Genomic DNA, 18,291 nt, shown 5'->3' with positions numbered 1-18,291 from the left:
GAACCGTATAATTCTCTAATAGAACTATTTAACCCTTACAAATTCAAAAACGATCCTCGTGAAACCCCATCATAATCGTAATCATCGTTCGAGTCGAAGCCACTCGAACAACTTGGCTCTATCGACTGTAACCGATAAAAGTAAATGTAAAAAGAAGCACGAACGTAAGAAAGCCCGAGGAATATATCGGCGGAACATCGAATTGCCATAATCGAAGCGGTGATTTGGAATGAAAAAAGAATCTACCACCGAAACGATTGGTGAAACCTGTTCAGCATGGAGTCTGCGGTGAACTTGTCCGCTAGAGAGTAACTCGCTATTAGCGATGGGCTCAAGTACGTCGCACGTAAGTTTGAACGTTGATCAACGAGATTCTAATCGTCCGTAAGTATTCTAAAAATAGAAGCAGTACTTTCCAATAGACTGGAATCTTAACGTGACTCACTACGAGCACTTTGAGAAATACAGAAAGTAATTTATGAGTAGACGGGTACTATTCGAACTTTATGAAGCGAATTCGAACGTGTAAGTGGATACTGAACCTGGTCCTGTCAGTAATTAACGCCCACGTGGCGCTAGTGTAGCGTTCCCGGTCGCCATAGTCAGCTTGCATTGTGACCAACCAAGAAAAAGTCTAGAGTCCTATAAGTGTAACATAAAGTTTCACAGAATTAACGCGCGATGGTGTCACAGTAGGATTCTCATAACCTCAAATATATCACATATGATAGTAAGTGTGAGTTTGCTATTTACAATTACTCTAGAGCCCTATAAGTGTGACGTAAAGTTTCACAGAATTAACGCGCGATGGTGTCACGGTAGGATCACCATAACCTCAAATATATCACATATGATAGTAAGTATGAGTTTGCTATTTATAATTACTCTAGAGCCCTATAAGTGTGACGTAAAGTTTCACAGAATTAACGCGCGATGGTGTCACGGTAGGATCATCATAACCTCAAATATATCACATATGGTCGTAAGTATGAGTTTGCTATTTACAATTACCATTGTAGTTGCGTTGTTCATGAAGATAAATTGTCAAGTAACGATTACGTGTTACGATTAGCATTCTTGGGAATTGGATTTGATTCGGATTTATAAGTTCGTATTGAACTTGATTCCATCGCTACTCGCGGTGGTTATTATGGCGTATAGCGCATCGTAACAGCTTCACGGTGCTCAATAGCGTAATTGCAACGGAGTATGGTGCGCGTTACCGCGTACGCGATATTAGCATAATATTCCATGAGAGGCGTCCCGCGTCTAACGCGTTGGCCAACTCTAATGGCAATTATTCTACGGTGAGAGCGAACGTTGCAATCGGGAAAGGATTTCTGATTCGATCGGTGATCGGATTAAATAGAGATTTTTAGTATTCGAATATTGCAAATTTAACTTATGGAAAAATTGTCCAATTTCAACAATTAACAAAGTTTCATGGTGACAAATCGTCGATATTGCTAATTTAATTTCGTTTAAAATACACCTTGGTTTTTATATTTCCGGCGAAAGCACGACAAATCAATTCAATTAATTAATTAATGAATTGGGAAAGGAATAAAGTTTCGATTTTATATTGGATTGGCAACTAAGTGATTGCGGATTCTGTCGATACCGCCTAATGACAAAACCCGCAATCACTTAGTTGCCAATGGAAATATCGGCGTTTTTCGACGTGCAAATTAGCGAAAATTTCTTTTGCCAAATACAAGGTGGTTGGTAACTGGCGGTACAAGCGGAAAGGGGGTGACTCTACGCGAAAAAAGAAGTAAAAAATATAGAATAACGACCTACAGTGAGATCCGTTATAACGAGACGTGATAAAGTGCACGCGTACCGAGCGATAATTCAAAGTCGATTTTCTCTAAAATAAAGCCTCGAACGAAAAATTGTTATTCTATATTTTCGACTTCTTTTTCCGCGTAGAATCACACTCCCTTTCCGCTTGTACCACCAGTTACCAACCACCCTATATATGGAAATTTTGTATTCTTTTTACGATAGAAATATGGAAAATTATTAACATCTAATTTTTGTAATAAATGTACGTAACATTTGGAATTTTGTATTAAATAATTCGTGGTAATGTTTGACAAATTTAATGGAAAATATTTCAAGAGTTTGCTAAAGAACGAAGAATTTACTTCGGTGAGATGAAGCCTTCAGATGGTCGAGGGCAGATAAAACGGACTATGTAACTTAAATCACGTTAAGTAGCTTGGGCTGTACCGATATTACCGATTAGAGCCAAGAATTACGAACACGCTAGCAATTATGTTCCCCCGCCTTTCCAGCGTTTCCTCGAACACGTTCTGTGTGTTCCTGCTGACCCATTAGGGCGTGTGAACCTGACCAACCGTTCAGAATTCCGTTTACTTCAAATCTCTTTCCCTCGATGTGCAATTTTCAACAATTTCCTAACTATTAATATATTATCGGAATGGGTTACGAAGATAATTGTTGGTTTTAGTGTTCGCTTCGAGAAACTTTCGCTTTATTCGGAAACTGACCAGTTAGGTTACTTAGTTTCGCTATTAATTATTTTTATAGAAAATTCTTTATGTAAAAAACTTGTATAAACAAGTGTAGTTTGTTTAAACGTTTTCTAGAACTATTTCTAATTTCCAATGTTTCCACTGGCGAAAAGGAAAACGAGAGGAAAATATCTTGTGAATTAATTCTAACAAATAAAAAACAATAAATAAATCATTGAATTATTGAAAAAAACGAGGATGAATAATATTCACATAGCTCTCTTTTCCTTTAAAAGAGAGAAACAAATCTTCGAAAATATCCGTACTACGAAAATAAAAAATTATTGCAAAGGATCGATATCCATGTTTCACCAGCCGTTTCCTGTCAGCTATATTCCTCTTTGCCTTAAAAACCAAAATAAAAATAAATCTGCAAAAATGTTATACACAGTTATGGGAAAACGACAGGGCGAAAAATCGACATCGATACCTTATCACTTTTCTCCACCGATATATTCCACGTTTTGAAAAGAAAGACACGCGACTGTTCGAACGTAATTGAATTATTCGAAAAGAAGGATAAACTCCAACAATGATCCCATTACACGAGACCATAATCTTTGCTTACTTTCATCCAACCACAAACAAACGAGATACAAAAAAAAAAAAAGAAAAAGAAAAAAACGTCGATAAATCAATATCGATACTCGACCCCTCCTATTTCATGAAATATTCCTTCGCTCCTGCAAAGATAATAAATCCCGAAGAAATATCCTTTAAAAGGAAAGGAACGATCCTGAAGGGTCGCTACAGGCACTTTATTATTCGCTTGCCTGCAAGAAACCGATCAGGGGAGAGTTCATAGTCCTTAAGGGGTCCAGGAACGCGAACAGGAATAAGAATCGCGTGTTCAACTGGCTGAAATCCTACGCCTCTTCGGTTCGGAATTAACGATTAGGAAACGAACGCGACGGGCAGCCGCGGAAATTCGAAGTGCTCCGAGAGGAAGAAGAGGCGATTGTGTTTCAAGGATCGTTGTAACGTTGCAATAAAGCCGAGAGGACGGGACAAGATACAAGTCGGCGAAAGGTGGGAGTGGCAAGGGTCGTGTAAAAGCCAAGGTAAAACGGAGTTAAATTAATCTTGAGCCCACACTACGACCGATCGTACACGCGAGATCTTTTCACGGGGAACCGAAGCCCCGGTTCCTCTTCAAAGATCGACGTGTGTCGCACGATTTTTAGAGAATGTCAGGAATCTCAGGAATTAGAGAGATTTAATCGTTGAGAATTGTGGATTTTAATCGGCGAAATAAAAGTAAAGGAACACTAAGATTACATTTAGAATTCGTATTAAAATAGTTTTAGATTTATTTAATAAACGATTCCCAGGATCTTCGTCGATTACATTTGCACGGGTCTCGGCGCTCTCTGTGTCTCGCCGTCTTCCATGTCACACTGCCAACGGAACAGTTACATTCATCTGCTTTTCGAGACGCCGCGCGCACATATGCTTCCACACACTCATATTCACGTACGTGCGTCACTACTACGCGACCAATGTAGTCCAGCACACAAAATTATACGTATCTCGATATTAATATCGAGCAATATCAAGGAGTAATATGCCTAAATGAAGGTTAACTGAGCGAGGAACACGGATCATTAAATAATTTAAAAAATAGTCGAATATCTTGTTTGGTTATAATTGATGATAATTGAGATGCGAATTTCTGGGCTTAATACTTTCGAGAAGTTAATTCCGAAAGAAGAATCTCTGGAGGATCCGTCGTTCGCGGCAAAGTACCGCGGATCAGTAGAGACAGAAGCAATGGGCAGACAAAGCGTAAAGAAAGTTTAAGTAAAGAAAGCCTAAAAAAAAAAAAAAAAAGGAATTGAAACAATTTAATTTGAAGGAACAGTTCTCGAGAGACCCATCGTTTTAAGACAAAACCTAAAATCAGACGAGACAACCAGAAGCAACTAAAAAATTTGCCAGATTAAATATCAAAATTTAAATAAAATAAACTAGAATAAAATAGGACGACGATTCAAACAATTTGACTGGAAAGAAGACAAGCACCGAGAAACTGCATAGTTCCCGCAATCAGACGGCCAACAGCCGAAATAAGTAGATAGAGGCGCGCGAGTCAGACAAGAAGTCACAGAAGAAATAAAGATGGAAGCATGGCTATTATTTTGCAGCAGAGGATGGCGCTGTCGGTCGGCGGCAGGCGTACAGCGCATTTTGAATAATAGAGACCGCGGTCTATTTATGCTCCGAAATCAATAGCCTCGCGTCTATATCGCCGCTAGAACACACCGGCACGCCGTGGATCGTTCAGTGTCGTTCCTTCGTTGTCCGCATGAATTCACTCCACTTATAAACGCGTCTCATTGTGCTCCAGGGAGACGCTTCTATCGTGGATCGTAAATGGGGAACTAGCTGCCGTTCAGCAGACGTCTTTTTCTTCCCTCCACCTTTTTCCCTTCTCCCTTTTCGAGAGAACGCTACAGCTCTGCAAACAATATAGCGTCTTTGGGCATCTTTCGACGTTTAGGATGCATCGTTCCTCCATCTGACTGGTTTAATCTTGAGAAAATTGTTATTGGGTTGGCAACTAAGTGATTGCGGATTTTGTCATCAGGTTGTAATAAAAAAACCCGCAATCACTTAGTTGCCAACCCAATAGCCTCAGCTTAGTCATTAGATATTTTGTTCCTTTAGTTTTCATTTGAACCTGTGCATGCGTGTTTCAGAGATTTGGAAATGAAATTGCAAAGGTGAAAGGCGTCGATTTTCCTGGTTTCCTAACGTTTACAGTACGTCGTTGTACTCGTCCAACGTGAGTTTTAGAAGACCCACATAAATTTAGGCAACGTCGGTCTTCAGTCGCTGGTATACGACTAGAGAACAGATTAGGTAACGTAAACATTAGGAAACACGATCCACAGTCGCTATCTACAAAACCGAACTGAAGGAAAAAAACGAGTGAAACAGATATCTCCAAGGACCAACGTTACGACCACGTTCGGAGAACGTAGCGACTAACGTGACCGTTTAACCCAATCTGCCAAGAATCACAAGCAGCCAGTTTAACATTGACCAGATGAAACCATACGCGATCATCGATACGTATAATTGAGAGACCGGCCGCAGCTGATAAACTGCGTTCAACAAATATCGATATTGCTCGTGAAATAACCAGTCCAGTCTCATGTAGATCGCTTCTTGGTCCGTTGGGAACGGTCATCTTTAATTACGAGAACTTACTCAGCAATAAGCGAGGCGACTCTCGTGAGAAGGAACCGGTCCCGGGACCACGAAACCAGAATTCGCCAGTGAAGCTTGTATAAGAGAGAGGAGGATGAGAAGATGGAGGATATATGTTGCTTTCACCGCGACGCAATTAGGGACGCGATCCTGGATTGCAATTAAGAGGCCGTCAATTACGAAGGCGTGCATGAAAACCTGTAATCCGTCCTCTGTGACGTCTACTAAATTCTCCAGTCTCCTTCTTAACTCAACCACGCCGCCACACGGCATTTCTCGAAACTATACACGCGGCCTATTTTATACAGACCTTCTCCGAAATGAATTTCGCGATGAAACGTAATCTTACGTTTTAATTTTAAAGATTGAGGTTAGGTCTTGGTTATCTTGGTTGCTTTTTCTGATCGTTCAAAGATTTTTACTTTGTAACAGCGAACCGTGAAATGACCCAGTGGCACTTTACTTTACTACCAGACTTGCACACAGAGATCCAGAGAGACTCTTTCCTCGCCGGAGATGTAGAAGCCCAGGCACAAACGGACGTCGAAAAATGACATAGAAAGTTTTCAATTTGTAATTTTAAAAATGTAAAAAGCTCGCAACATTTTTCAGTGGCCGTATGGAACATTTTCGGTTTCTAATTTAAAAAAACCTTTTCTAAAAATTTCCAATCTATAGGACAAGGATACGGAAAGTTGAAAATACTTAACAACAGGAATATGAAAAATTTGCCATTTTTGGAGCAGAGATATTGAAAATTGAAACAGAAATACGAGAAATTTACAATTTGCAAAAATATCTACCTAACCTATGTCAACCTATATCAACCTAACATTGAACTAATAAACCGATAAATTTTCCAATAGAAAAAATTTTAAAAAATTTAAAAGTCCAAGTACAAGCAGAATCCACAGATAAAGAATGGGATAAAAGAAAGAACAATGACCAGAGGAGAATCGAGATCTCAGGATTCATTGTGTGACGGCGGCGTGTAATCCGTGTTAGGCCTGTAAACTGCTCTGGCAGCCTGTGATGCCACCAGGAAGAAAGACAACGAGTCAGAACCAGGAATGATAAAAAAAAAAAGGGAAAGATAAAAAAGAAAAAAGGCCGCGGAAAAAGAGAGATAGTGAGAGAATGAGGTAGGTTGGGAAACGAGGGGGTGGCTGGGAGAAGCCGACGAGTGTTGAGACTGTATTGATTTCCATTCCGGCCCGTCTGGCTCTAGTCTAGCCCATATCCGGTGTTCTTCGTGCTCTCGCGCCGCGACGCACGTGCACACGCACCTTTCGATCTCCTCGCGACGGTCTGGTCCAGTGTTGTTGCGACATCGTGTGACGCTGTTGGATGACGCATTCTTGTTATGGGATTATTTCAAAAGTAGCGCGCATACCAAGAAACCAAACGCAATTGGACGAGATGTAAGAAGAAATGCGACGAAGAAAAATCGATGATATTAATATCTTTTCGGTGTTCTACGTTCCAGTAATCCTGGCATAATCGGCAAAGAGATTTTACGTGAAAAGTTATTCGTTTCCGGTAAAATTGAACTTGAAAATTTGTTTACTATATGCAAAGTTGACTAATTACCGACCGAGTACGAGTGAAAATTAACAAGAGATTATCGTACGTGGATAAATAAGCAAAAATGTAGACTACTTTTTCTTTAAAGTTTCTTTTTTAAAAAGATAGAATTTCAAAGTGTCTCGTCAACAACCAAGTAGTCAGTACGTGTACAAGTGCCAATACATTGAATATTAAAGTCGAGTATCTGTGAAGATAAATCACAACGAGGATAAAATATCACAAGGAAAGTCACGATACCGAAGGATGAATCATTGTTCCAGGAATTGGTCACGGGCGAGTTGTGCAAAGATGAAGAAAGGGGAGAATCGTAGCAGAGTCGGAGGGACGAAGAGAGAAAGGACGAATGAAGCGATTCAAAGGTTTGCGTTGTTAAAACGAGATAACCAAGACCAAACATGGACTTGCCGGCGATTTCAGATGGAGACCGATTCGCGATCCTTTTACGGCCTGGTTACCTTCCTGTCCCTCGTCGCCCAGTCTTTCGTCTGCGTATCTCATCCACAGATAACTATATCCCAAATTCTTCGCTTCAAAAAAACGCTGTTACAATGTCTTTTCCATGTTTACACGCGGCGAATTTCAACGTCTTACGTGGAAGAAAATTCCACCGAATCTTACTCAAACCCGGTTCAAACCTAACCTAAAAAGAACGATAACACATTAAGACAAAACAACTGAAACTTAACCGAAAGTCAATGCAAACCGTCGCAAAGCAAAGCAAACGGAAATAATTCTATCTAACTCGCCTAAAACATTCTCACAGCAAACTATGACAATCCAACCTAAGCTTCCTCAAACGTACCCCAAAACCGATCTAACTCACAGTCTACTTCTTTTCTCTGCTAACAGAGGTAGAGTCAGGTGTCAGATATATTTGGTACTTTAGGACTCTAAAGCAGAAGCAACACCTCAAACGCAACAAGAAATACCCGGTGACCCTGATTGACCCGAACAGGATTCCACACGGTCCGTCCTCGTGGTATCGAGACATAGTCAGACGCTATACGGCTAGAGGCACGCGAGTAATCGATAGTCCGGTTCACAGGCACGCCCGTCAGTTTCCACGCGGGAAGCCAGCAGGAGTCGAAATCCGGCGCGCGGAGACGCAAAGTGTATATAATCGCAGGAGCGTGCCAACGTGGTCGGTTGCGACACTTGTTTTGTGACCTGGATATCTCCACTCTATACCCACTACCTCGTATACCCAGTACCCAGTCGCCTCCCCGGACTGTCCCTTTCCTCTCTTCGGGCGTCCCGCTGCTACCCCTGCTCCTTCTGCACCGAGAAACAGAGACCCGTCGATGCCATTCGAATATCTGGTTCACCGTGCCTGCCGACCGCATGCCGCTCGTCCCACCCTTCGTTGCCAACCCCCCTCTTCGCCGCACGAATTCTTGCAGGGAACCCCGTGACCTCAGCTTCTCCATTCTTCTACAGTAGAACTGCATTTGTTAGAACGAGATTTTAATTAATGGCCGATTTACCGAACTTTCTGCTGGTTCAATTCACGTATCTCAATGCGAACTTCTATTATGCGAACGAGAATGTTTGTCCCCCGACAAATTCAGATAAGTGGAGTTCTACCATACTCAATCTAACTTGCTCTAATTGAGTGCTACAGCACTCATACATGTAACCCAAAGCGCATTACAGACGTGTTAAAAGATTAGTTTTAGAGGTTATGTTTGTCTTTTGTCTCTGGTTCTATCGATGAGATTTAGGGACTTATTTAAGGAGTTTGATGGCACGTAGAATGTGATTAGAGTTTGAGGTTAGGTTATAATTTCCTGTTTCAGGGATTCCTTAGAGGTCTGCGATCTAGACGTCTAAAGTCATTAAACATCTGACATTTTATCGCAATTAGTCCATACCCCATAGGTTAGATTCAAAGATTGTTCATACAATTCGATTTTAAATGTAACATTTGGTAACTAGCAATATTTATACGTTGATATATATGTATAAAATTTTGCGCAACTTATGCGAATGTTAGGTTAGATTAAATTCAAGGTTAGATTTAAGCATTCATCTTTCTTAGGTCTCTTCAGTTATGAATGTAAGCGATTCAATATCGTAACGTCGTATCAGACGTGCGATATTGAAATTTGAATACGTATTTAGAGTGCGCGTATGTATTTAGAGTAATTGTTGCACGAGAAACCTGTTCTTACTATGTAAATCGATGCCATAATATGTGGCACGTGACTAAATATCATAAGGCAAGGGTTAATCTCGAGTTTGCGTGCATCGTAGAAAATTAAACAGAAAAAATCATAATGCATAGCAGCGAAAACTTCTTTTTATTTAATACCGTTGATAAAAATTAATAAGAGAACGTTATACAATAATATTAACGTTGATCATGATTAAAGTTCTAACACTTTAATACGCCATTTTTACCAGATTTCCAAACCTTCAAACGATCTAGAAATTCCTTTATTCCAAAAATTAATTATTTACTTTAATATACGTATACACGAACATCCATTAGAACATCATAAAACAAAGTTACATTCCAAAGGTGACATTCCTTTAGAATATTTCAATTCTAGTTTTTCAAAGTTCAGAAAGAAATTTTTTTATTTAAATAAACGAAAAATATCATTTTTCTACACTTATCCTACTATTACTACTATTACATCATACTCATCCTATTATTTTCAATACTACCTACTCCAAGCTAACCCTAACCTAACCCCAATCTGTTCTAACTGTTCCTCCTTTAATATAAAATAAATTTATTTGTAGAATAAACGTAGCATATATAAGAATTGTTACAAATACAAACTAAAAGAAAAGAAAAGAAAAAGAAATAATATTCCTAACTAGCTGAGGCTTCGAATCGATATTTTATCGAATTATAATGGCTGCCTCGATACTATTGCGAACAATTGACCGGAGGAGTTGGCGCGAAATCACGAACGGGCTTCGTGGGACGTAGAAGAGGTAATCGAAGCACGTGTGAGCGGACGGCGTCGAGAATTTCAACGAGCAACCGATAACTGTAAACCAAACACTTTTTTCTTTCCTATTGTTCCTCTACCGTCGATTCTTGTCGCGATTTTCGATCGCGTTGCTTCTCGAATTGGATCTTTAACTCTAGTTTGCTGTCGTTTGATCACCAGATCGTGCATCTTTATTTGCATATTTTTATAGACGCAAGTGAGAAAGATAGAATCTATAACAATTACTATACTATGTATATTATACGCATTTTTTATATGTTCAAACAGTTGGATTTGAGGTTAGGTTAGTTAATTTGAACATATTCCAAACTGCTTTCGTATTACCGAAATTATTTTCTAGCCAGATGGCTTCCTCTTAATCCTAATCATAAAAATATAAGTTTGCGTACTGTTCCACGGTCTACTTATAATCCAGTGATGACTATAAGCAATCAAACGAAAGCTCAAACTGTACGAGACACTCGAACAGAACCTGCTTCTCAATTTCGAAATGCCCAAAGGATCTGCCAACTAAGCACAATAAATCAACGTCCACGCTGTTCCACGTTCCTCGACATCGTGAAAATAGTCACGTGTGCACGAAGAACGCGTGGGAGGAGAAGTGGAAGAAGTTTGAAGAAGTTTAAAGCGAACACATAGCGAAGCTAGGAAGGCACTAGGCTGTCGAAGGCTTCTTAGAAAGCTGTTAAAATGCGAATAGCGTGGCCGTGAACGATACTCGCGAAGACGAGCAAGCACGGGAAATTCGTCACGTAAACGCAGGACAATGACTCTCCTGCTACCTGTGAGCCAAACGAGTCGCCAAGATACCCGTTAGTTGCTTCACCATGAAAAACCCAACGAATCACCTACCGCAGCGCGTGTTGCGCTTGCACATGCCGTGCATCGATACCTAAATCGCTATGAATTTCGTGTTTTTCTATGACCTCGACACGATTACCCCAGCGAAAATACCTGAACCCGGCGATTTACTAGAATATACTCTCGAGGAATGTACAAGAAACGTGACAGTGGTTGGCTTTTTCCGAGGTTCCAGGAATTTCAACATTCATACTCTTCTTGTATATTTTATGTAGGGTGGAATAATGACACAACTACAGGAAAGTGATTTTTCAGGGGAGCAGGGAAACCAATCTCATTTCCTAAAACTTGGAATTCAATAACCAGGCAAATGTTGCACAATGTTGGAATTGAAGCAGTTGTTAGCATTCGAGAGTTGGTTACAAGTTTATTGAAGTTTAGCCCTGAATTCGTCTCTGTTGTACAGTTACGCAATTCTTGAATCAAAACCGGAGACTGATATTCTACAGTTGTACCAAAAAGTATATTAATGAATAAATTTCAGGGTGTACTAATTTTGTGCTTAAAAAATAGCACAGAAAAATAATTGACAGAACGTTGCAATAGTATTGTCGACACAGGATAATGAAACATCATTCCACAGAGATTCAAACTTGATCAAAACCTAATAAGATGGACCCAAATTTGATTCAAATCTCCCAACCTTGCCAATCTTATCTCGAATCTGAAAATTTAATGGCTTGACTTGAACTTATTTCAAATCTATTCAAACTGAATTCAAACCCCATCCAACCTAATCAAACCTGCCAAGCCTAAATTCGTATTTCAATAGCTCTTCAATCATATTTTCATCGCAGTCTGGTCAACGTACCTATCTCTATTACTACGACAGCCTGCTCACCTACTATTAATAATATTGTCATACTTTAATCTTCCTTTGAACGTAAATTTAGGTTAGCTCAACATCATATTGTCATACTTCAATCTTTCTTCGAACGTAAATTTAGGTTAGCTTAACATGAAATCTAACTATAAACTTCGACACTCGTCCGGATCGACGTCAATCATTGTCCTGAGCGATCAGAGTGGAAAACGAGGCCAGGAGGGCCTCGCACGTGAATTTCATACGGGGGCCTGTCGAATAATAGTCACGGAACTTGTGCGTTCGTAAGTGAAAGTGAGAGGCCTGGGTAGATTCGACCGAATGTCGAGCAACGATCGTAAAAAGAATTCCATAGCATAATTTACGCCGAGCGAAGCGAGGGGAACGGAGAGATCGACGCTGCTAGATAAAGAAATTGCGAGAAGGTATCGGGCACCTTTCACTTGCGAGCGTGTGACTCCCATCGGCGTGGATCGTCGGCTTTTCGTCCACCCGTGGCCGCTAATTATCGCGCGAGAATGAAGATTCTCGTTGCAAGATAGAGACCCCGGTAAAAGTTCTGCCGCTTTCCGGATCGTGGATATTGGACGTTCGTTAACGAAACACAAGGCTTGCGTTTTCGTGAAAGCACCGCCGATGCGATATCTACTCCTGCGTGAGAACGATTTTCGCAACACGTACCGATCGATTGTAAACCTGTGTATCTTCTCTCTTTTTCATGGTCTGTGTTAATATGAGTGTGTTTGAATATGTTTGAGCGCGTCTCTCATGGTTTGAGAACGAGCAAGAGGATTCGTTTTGCCCGTATCCGACTTCCCCAGGAGGTTCTTCGTTACTTTTTGTTGAATATTGGGAGTTGATGCAAAATCTTTGATATATAACGGATGATAAGTGTTTGATGATGTTTGATATAGCAATATGTCTGATTTTTACCACGCCTCTTGATCTGTATTTGCGCATTTGTTTTCAGTAGTTTGTATGTCCCTGTAGTTTGATATATATTCAGTAGTTTGTAGTTCCTGAGTGTGTTTGTCGTGGTTTGAGAACGAGGAAGTAGATTCGTCTCGTTCGTGTCAGACTCGTACAGGATGTGCTTTGTTACGGTACATTCAGACTGAACGAAAAATATTCGACGCGATAACTGAACTAGATCTGAATTAGGGTTATCTTATTGATTTTTTAAAATCCTTCTTGAAAAATATTGGCACATATATAACAAATGTTATTCTAAATAAACATTTCTAAATGCAAAAAATCCTTTTACAAATACTCAACGACTATTTATTATCGGCATTAATAAATTCCTTTTCTAGAGTTCAATATGCTGTACCGAATATTTAAAAGCAATAGAACTCGAAGAACCAAATTACAGTAAATATACGTTGAAAACTCAGTTACACGAATTATTTGAGAAAATCCTCGAATTAGTCCCGATGAATGAAATTCTACTCTACAACTATCAATTCAAAGAACATCAGACTCACCTTGATCGTATATGTAGAACAGGCTCCGCAATTGCTGAGTAGATTAACCGTGAAAAGTAGAAGTACTCTAACCGTAGCGCGTTCTAGAATTATTTAAGCACTCACACTCTGTTGTACGATCTTCTTCTCTCTTTTCCTCTTAACAACTATCGTTTATTACTTTTTAATTATTATATACTCTTATCGATATCGTTATTATTCTCTTTGCCCTTAGCTGTTACTTGTCGCCTTTCAACAGGCTGCTTTTTACTATTTTACTACTATCGGTGTCTGTTTGTGTGTCTGTATTATATATACTCATTTATTTATATAATATATATATATATATCATATAAATTATTCTTATAAATATATCTGTGTTTGCTGCAGGTACTTCGCTGTCCTGGTTCGTATTAATCGATTAAGGGGCTCGAAGGGGGAGAGGTACCGTTATCAACGAGAATATTCCTGATAAGATCTATATATCGACGCACCACCACGATTCTTCCTCTTCAAATTCTGTCCAACCTTGGACCAAGTGGTTCGTAACTTGCTCGATCCCGATCTTGATCTCAACAGACCGCTCTTCTCTCTCTTGCATACGTTCACGTCCGTATACATACAGATAGTCACTGGGTTTGCCTATGTTTTATGTGTGTTTGTGTACGTTTATGACTTGCAAGTCGAACGAACGAAACTGACGATTATGATTAAAACGTTAAAACTTCTTTCGTCTCTCGTTAGATCTTTTATTTTCTCTGTATATATTTATATATATAATATATGTATAACGTTGCTATTAATTATTAATATTATTATTTATTATTATTTGTATTATTATTATTATTTGTAGTCGCGTTCTTCCGGAGGGGCCTAGGCACTATTACGCTGCGAAAAAGAGGTTATGTTTGAAGGTACTTGTACGCACGAGGTATATGTTCTCAAGGTAGAAGTTATATTTTTTTTTTGTTCTTTTTTTTTTAATGTACAGGAGCGATATCCCGCTGCAGAAGGAGAATGTCTTGTGTGTGCTCAACCTGGCCACGAGGAAGGAATTTATTTCTCAATGTTTCCCCGTTTCTTTCCCACCCTCTTTCCTTCCCTTCAATTCGATTTTTTGTTGTTTTCTTTTTTCAAATTTTATGGCGTTTTAATCGCGTGGGCTTCTCTCTCCAAAACACGTATCTGTATTTCTCTATCCCTGTTGATGTTTGCCTCCCCTTTAGAGCTCGCCTTTTTTACTCCCTCTTTCTTTTTCACTCTCCACCCTTTTCGTTTCTTTCGTCGCCGTTTTCGTACTCAGTTTCTTCCACTTCTTCTTCTTCCGCCTCTTTCTTCTCGTTTTCTTCCGAATGGTGAGCCTTTTCGCTTGACGATCGACGGCGGCGCCCTCTACGTCGCGGTACACGCTCTCACGGAAGGTCAGAAGTCGTTATCACCTCCTCGAGCTTTCCCACTTGCTAGCCACATCGCCCTGGGCCCCGCTGCCGCCCTCCTCCCACTGGTGCTCAACTACCACCACCATCTGTAAGCAAAAGTAAATAAATAAATAACATCGTTTTAGGAATATTCTTCTTTTCAAGCGAGTTGATACGAGAAAGTTAGGTTAGGAACGTAAACGATATGCTATGAACGAATATACGTTTATGAGTCTCAAGTTTTTCAATATTATACGATTAATTCCTAAGGAAATAAACTATATTGTCTGGTTTTTATCATTGCTTAACCACTATCGTCTGCAACCAGAGAAACAGGTTTGTTACATGATTGATATTGTGTAAAGAGAATTAAATTTTAGCGTCAGTGTTCCTTTAGGATCATAAATTTTGAATGGATCGTAGAAACTACCCCTTAACCTCTGTACGATTGGGTACTGTTATTAACCTTTATTACTGCCTAACCTCTGTTTGTCTAACGTTTGTGAAATTATTATCGCCTAATCATCGTAATATGTACGTCTGACAATGCGGACCGAGAATTTAATTTTGAAATTAGTGCTCCATTAGATCCAGGAATCTTGAACACATAGCAGGGACTATCCATTAACCTCTGTACAATTACTGTAATATTGTCTACTCGATATAGTACTGATATTCTCTAAAGGGAACTACATTTTTGAGGTTAGAGTTCATTTAGAGTTTACAAAGCTTCGAACAGATAATACAAATCACCCGTCCAAATCTTTAAAAATTTGAGTAGTACTACCTAATCGCTGCAACGTGATTAATGGTTAATGATCTAACCTGAAGAGGGTGCTTCAACATGATCAAAAATTTCGCAATTAATAATTTTGACTACTATAATTAAACATAAGAAAAGGCAGGAAATTTTCTACGAGAGAACGTAATATCTTCGAAAATGGAATGGCGCGTGTTTGCCAGTGGATTGCAGGGCACGTTGCTTTTAATGCACGTGCATTTCTCTTAGGAGTCAGAAAATTAATTTTCACGGAATACGCAGGCAAAGTGGAACGCACAGGCATAGTCTGAGACCCCCGAACGATCCTGGCAAACCCGCCACGAAGCTGATGAATTTAATATGTCCACGATTACCCATCCCAATAATGAAACATTTCTCTCGTTCCTGAATTACGAGAAATATCGTGCAAACTAAAAGACAAACCTAACCTAGAAACTTCGATCCCGATCTTTTTTAGAATTAAGGCTATGTTTAAGGTTATGTTACAATAACTCAACCAAACGCATTCTCATTAAGATTCGGTAAAATATGAATATGAAAAATCAAAACTATTTCATATACTATGTTACGATATTACATCAAACATAATGCTTCACTCCCTGATAAATAAATAAAAATACAATTTTACATCGAATATAAATGGTATGATAAAATTGTAATCCCTGAAATCTGCAAAATTTCCTCGTATGATTTCGCCAATTGTATTACCCAACATCTTGCCATTACACCTATAAATTTATCAACACAAAAATAACCTGCAACACACAACGCATAAAATTTTACTCGAGTCATGTAAGAGGGCCCGGTCAAGCAGGATCTCGTAATAATAATACCAACAGTAATCGTAGCCCCTTCGAGGGCAGCATTAGAACCAACCGTCAAGCCAGACCATAAATAGAAGGGTAAATACCCTATAAATCAGCGGTGTGGCCTCGATCGAGCGGGCAAAAGGGAAACAGGGCTCCGTTTTCGTGCTCGACGGCCCTGAACGCGTCAGAGGAAAACATAGAGACGGCCTGCAACGGAGGGTTTCACGGTATTTTTAATTTCACCCTCTCTGATCGTCGGCCGAGGCGCTCGTGCGCGCGCGCTCACACACACACACACTCGCAATATTGTATCTATGTGTGGCCATTTCACGTGAGAATGGAACAAAGAACGAGGCTCACGCATCAAGCCTGGTTCGCAACGCGACGGCCACGGCCCTGTGGTGTTACGCATGCGAACACAATGTGCTACAGACAATGCAGCTCCCTGGACCTACGTCAATGCGAAATTAAACTGGCACAGTGGCGACCCTGTCCCTCTTCGATCTCCCTAGGGAACTTGCAACTCGTATATTCCACTTCAAATCGCGACTATATGAGCTATTTTTGGGTACTGTGATTATGATCACCGAGGCAAATAGATAGAGGGTTCATGTGTATGCAGAGACAGGACTATTTATTTAGACTTGGATTATTTTTGGTGGAATTAGAGGCTAAATAGGAGTACTTGAACTGTGACTATATCAGCTATTTTGGCATGCAGTGATTATAGTCACTGTGAGAAGCATATTTTTAAATCAGGTGGGACTAGACTTGTACCTTCGCACTGCTTCTAAACGATGAGCTTCAACCACCCGAGACAACTTTATCAAACAACAAACTAGTCACCAGGTAGAAGTATAATTCATAACGACTATAACGAACAACAGACCAAAAGACATTTTCGCCAAATTTAGAGACAGGTTATACAAGTCACATCTTTCACTTCTTATCTATTACCAATAAAAATTCCAAATTTCCTATATCTAGGGATATTCTACGATATAAGGAAACGTTATAGTTGAAATTTATACGATCGACAATCATTCTGTCTCTTCAACAACTTTATCTATCTGTACTAAAGCTAGTGATATTCCACGATGTACAACAATTTCATACTCATTTGGCAAATGTATCTTCTTGGAAGTATGTGACCACACAGAGCACCATTGAAAAATGGCGCCACGTTTGAATTTTTAAACGACTGTAAGATCTGAGACGTGTTACTCGAATAGCTCGGAGGAAAAGTTTTAGGAATGTCTGTTTCGAGAGAAATTCGCGTATCTCAGGCACCCACTCAGCTTTCCAAGTGGTTCCTCCGTGTAACCGCGCATTTTAGATCGAATCTCCGTGAATGTACGGCGGACGGCTGAAGCTGGATAAGCGGCCTTTTAAAATTATTGCGAAAGATCGTGGCGGAGATCGCGCGACTACAAAAGCCAGCGACGACGAATGTCGCTATAGAGAGGAGACAGCCGAATATCGACGATGGTAATTCACACACAATGGCCGGATAAATTACGGACCGTTTATCAAAGATTCAAATGGATAGCATTCGCGTGAAATACGGATCTAGTTTGAAAGAAAACGGAGAATTGTTTTCGCCATTGTCTTCCTAGAGATGAGATCCCTTTTTCGTAACAAACTTTTTACTACGTAAAACGTATTAATTACCATTACAATGTACTGTAACACATACATTTTATACAGGGTGGTTGGTAACTGGTGGTACAAGCGGAAAGGGGGTGATTCTACGCGAAAAAAGAAGTCGACAATATAAAATAAAATTTTTTTTTTCAATTTTTCCATCGAGACAACGATCTACAGTGGGAT

General features: G+C 39.7%; 1 protein-coding gene across 3 annotated transcripts in view; it reads right to left on the bottom strand.

Moving 5' to 3' along the window:
- Positions 1-18,291, bottom strand: part of LOC117214298 (ecdysone receptor) — a 187,641-nt gene that overhangs the window by 100,932 nt on the left and 68,418 nt on the right. For all 3 annotated transcript variants that reach the window (XM_033460287.1, XM_033460288.1, XM_033460286.1), the window contains one exon: positions 13,475-14,978. The gene's annotated coding sequence lies outside the window, so the exon portion shown is untranslated. The remainder of the gene's footprint in view (positions 1-13,474; positions 14,979-18,291) is intronic.

The sequence above is a fragment of the Bombus bifarius genome, unplaced genomic scaffold (assembly GCF_011952205.1).
Source record: "Bombus bifarius isolate JDL3187 unplaced genomic scaffold, Bbif_JDL3187 scf7180000009200, whole genome shotgun sequence".
Taxonomy (NCBI): domain Eukaryota; kingdom Metazoa; phylum Arthropoda; class Insecta; order Hymenoptera; family Apidae; genus Bombus; species Bombus bifarius.
The sequence above is the reverse complement of the archived record's forward strand: the minus strand, read 5'-3'. Positions and strand labels throughout refer to the sequence as shown.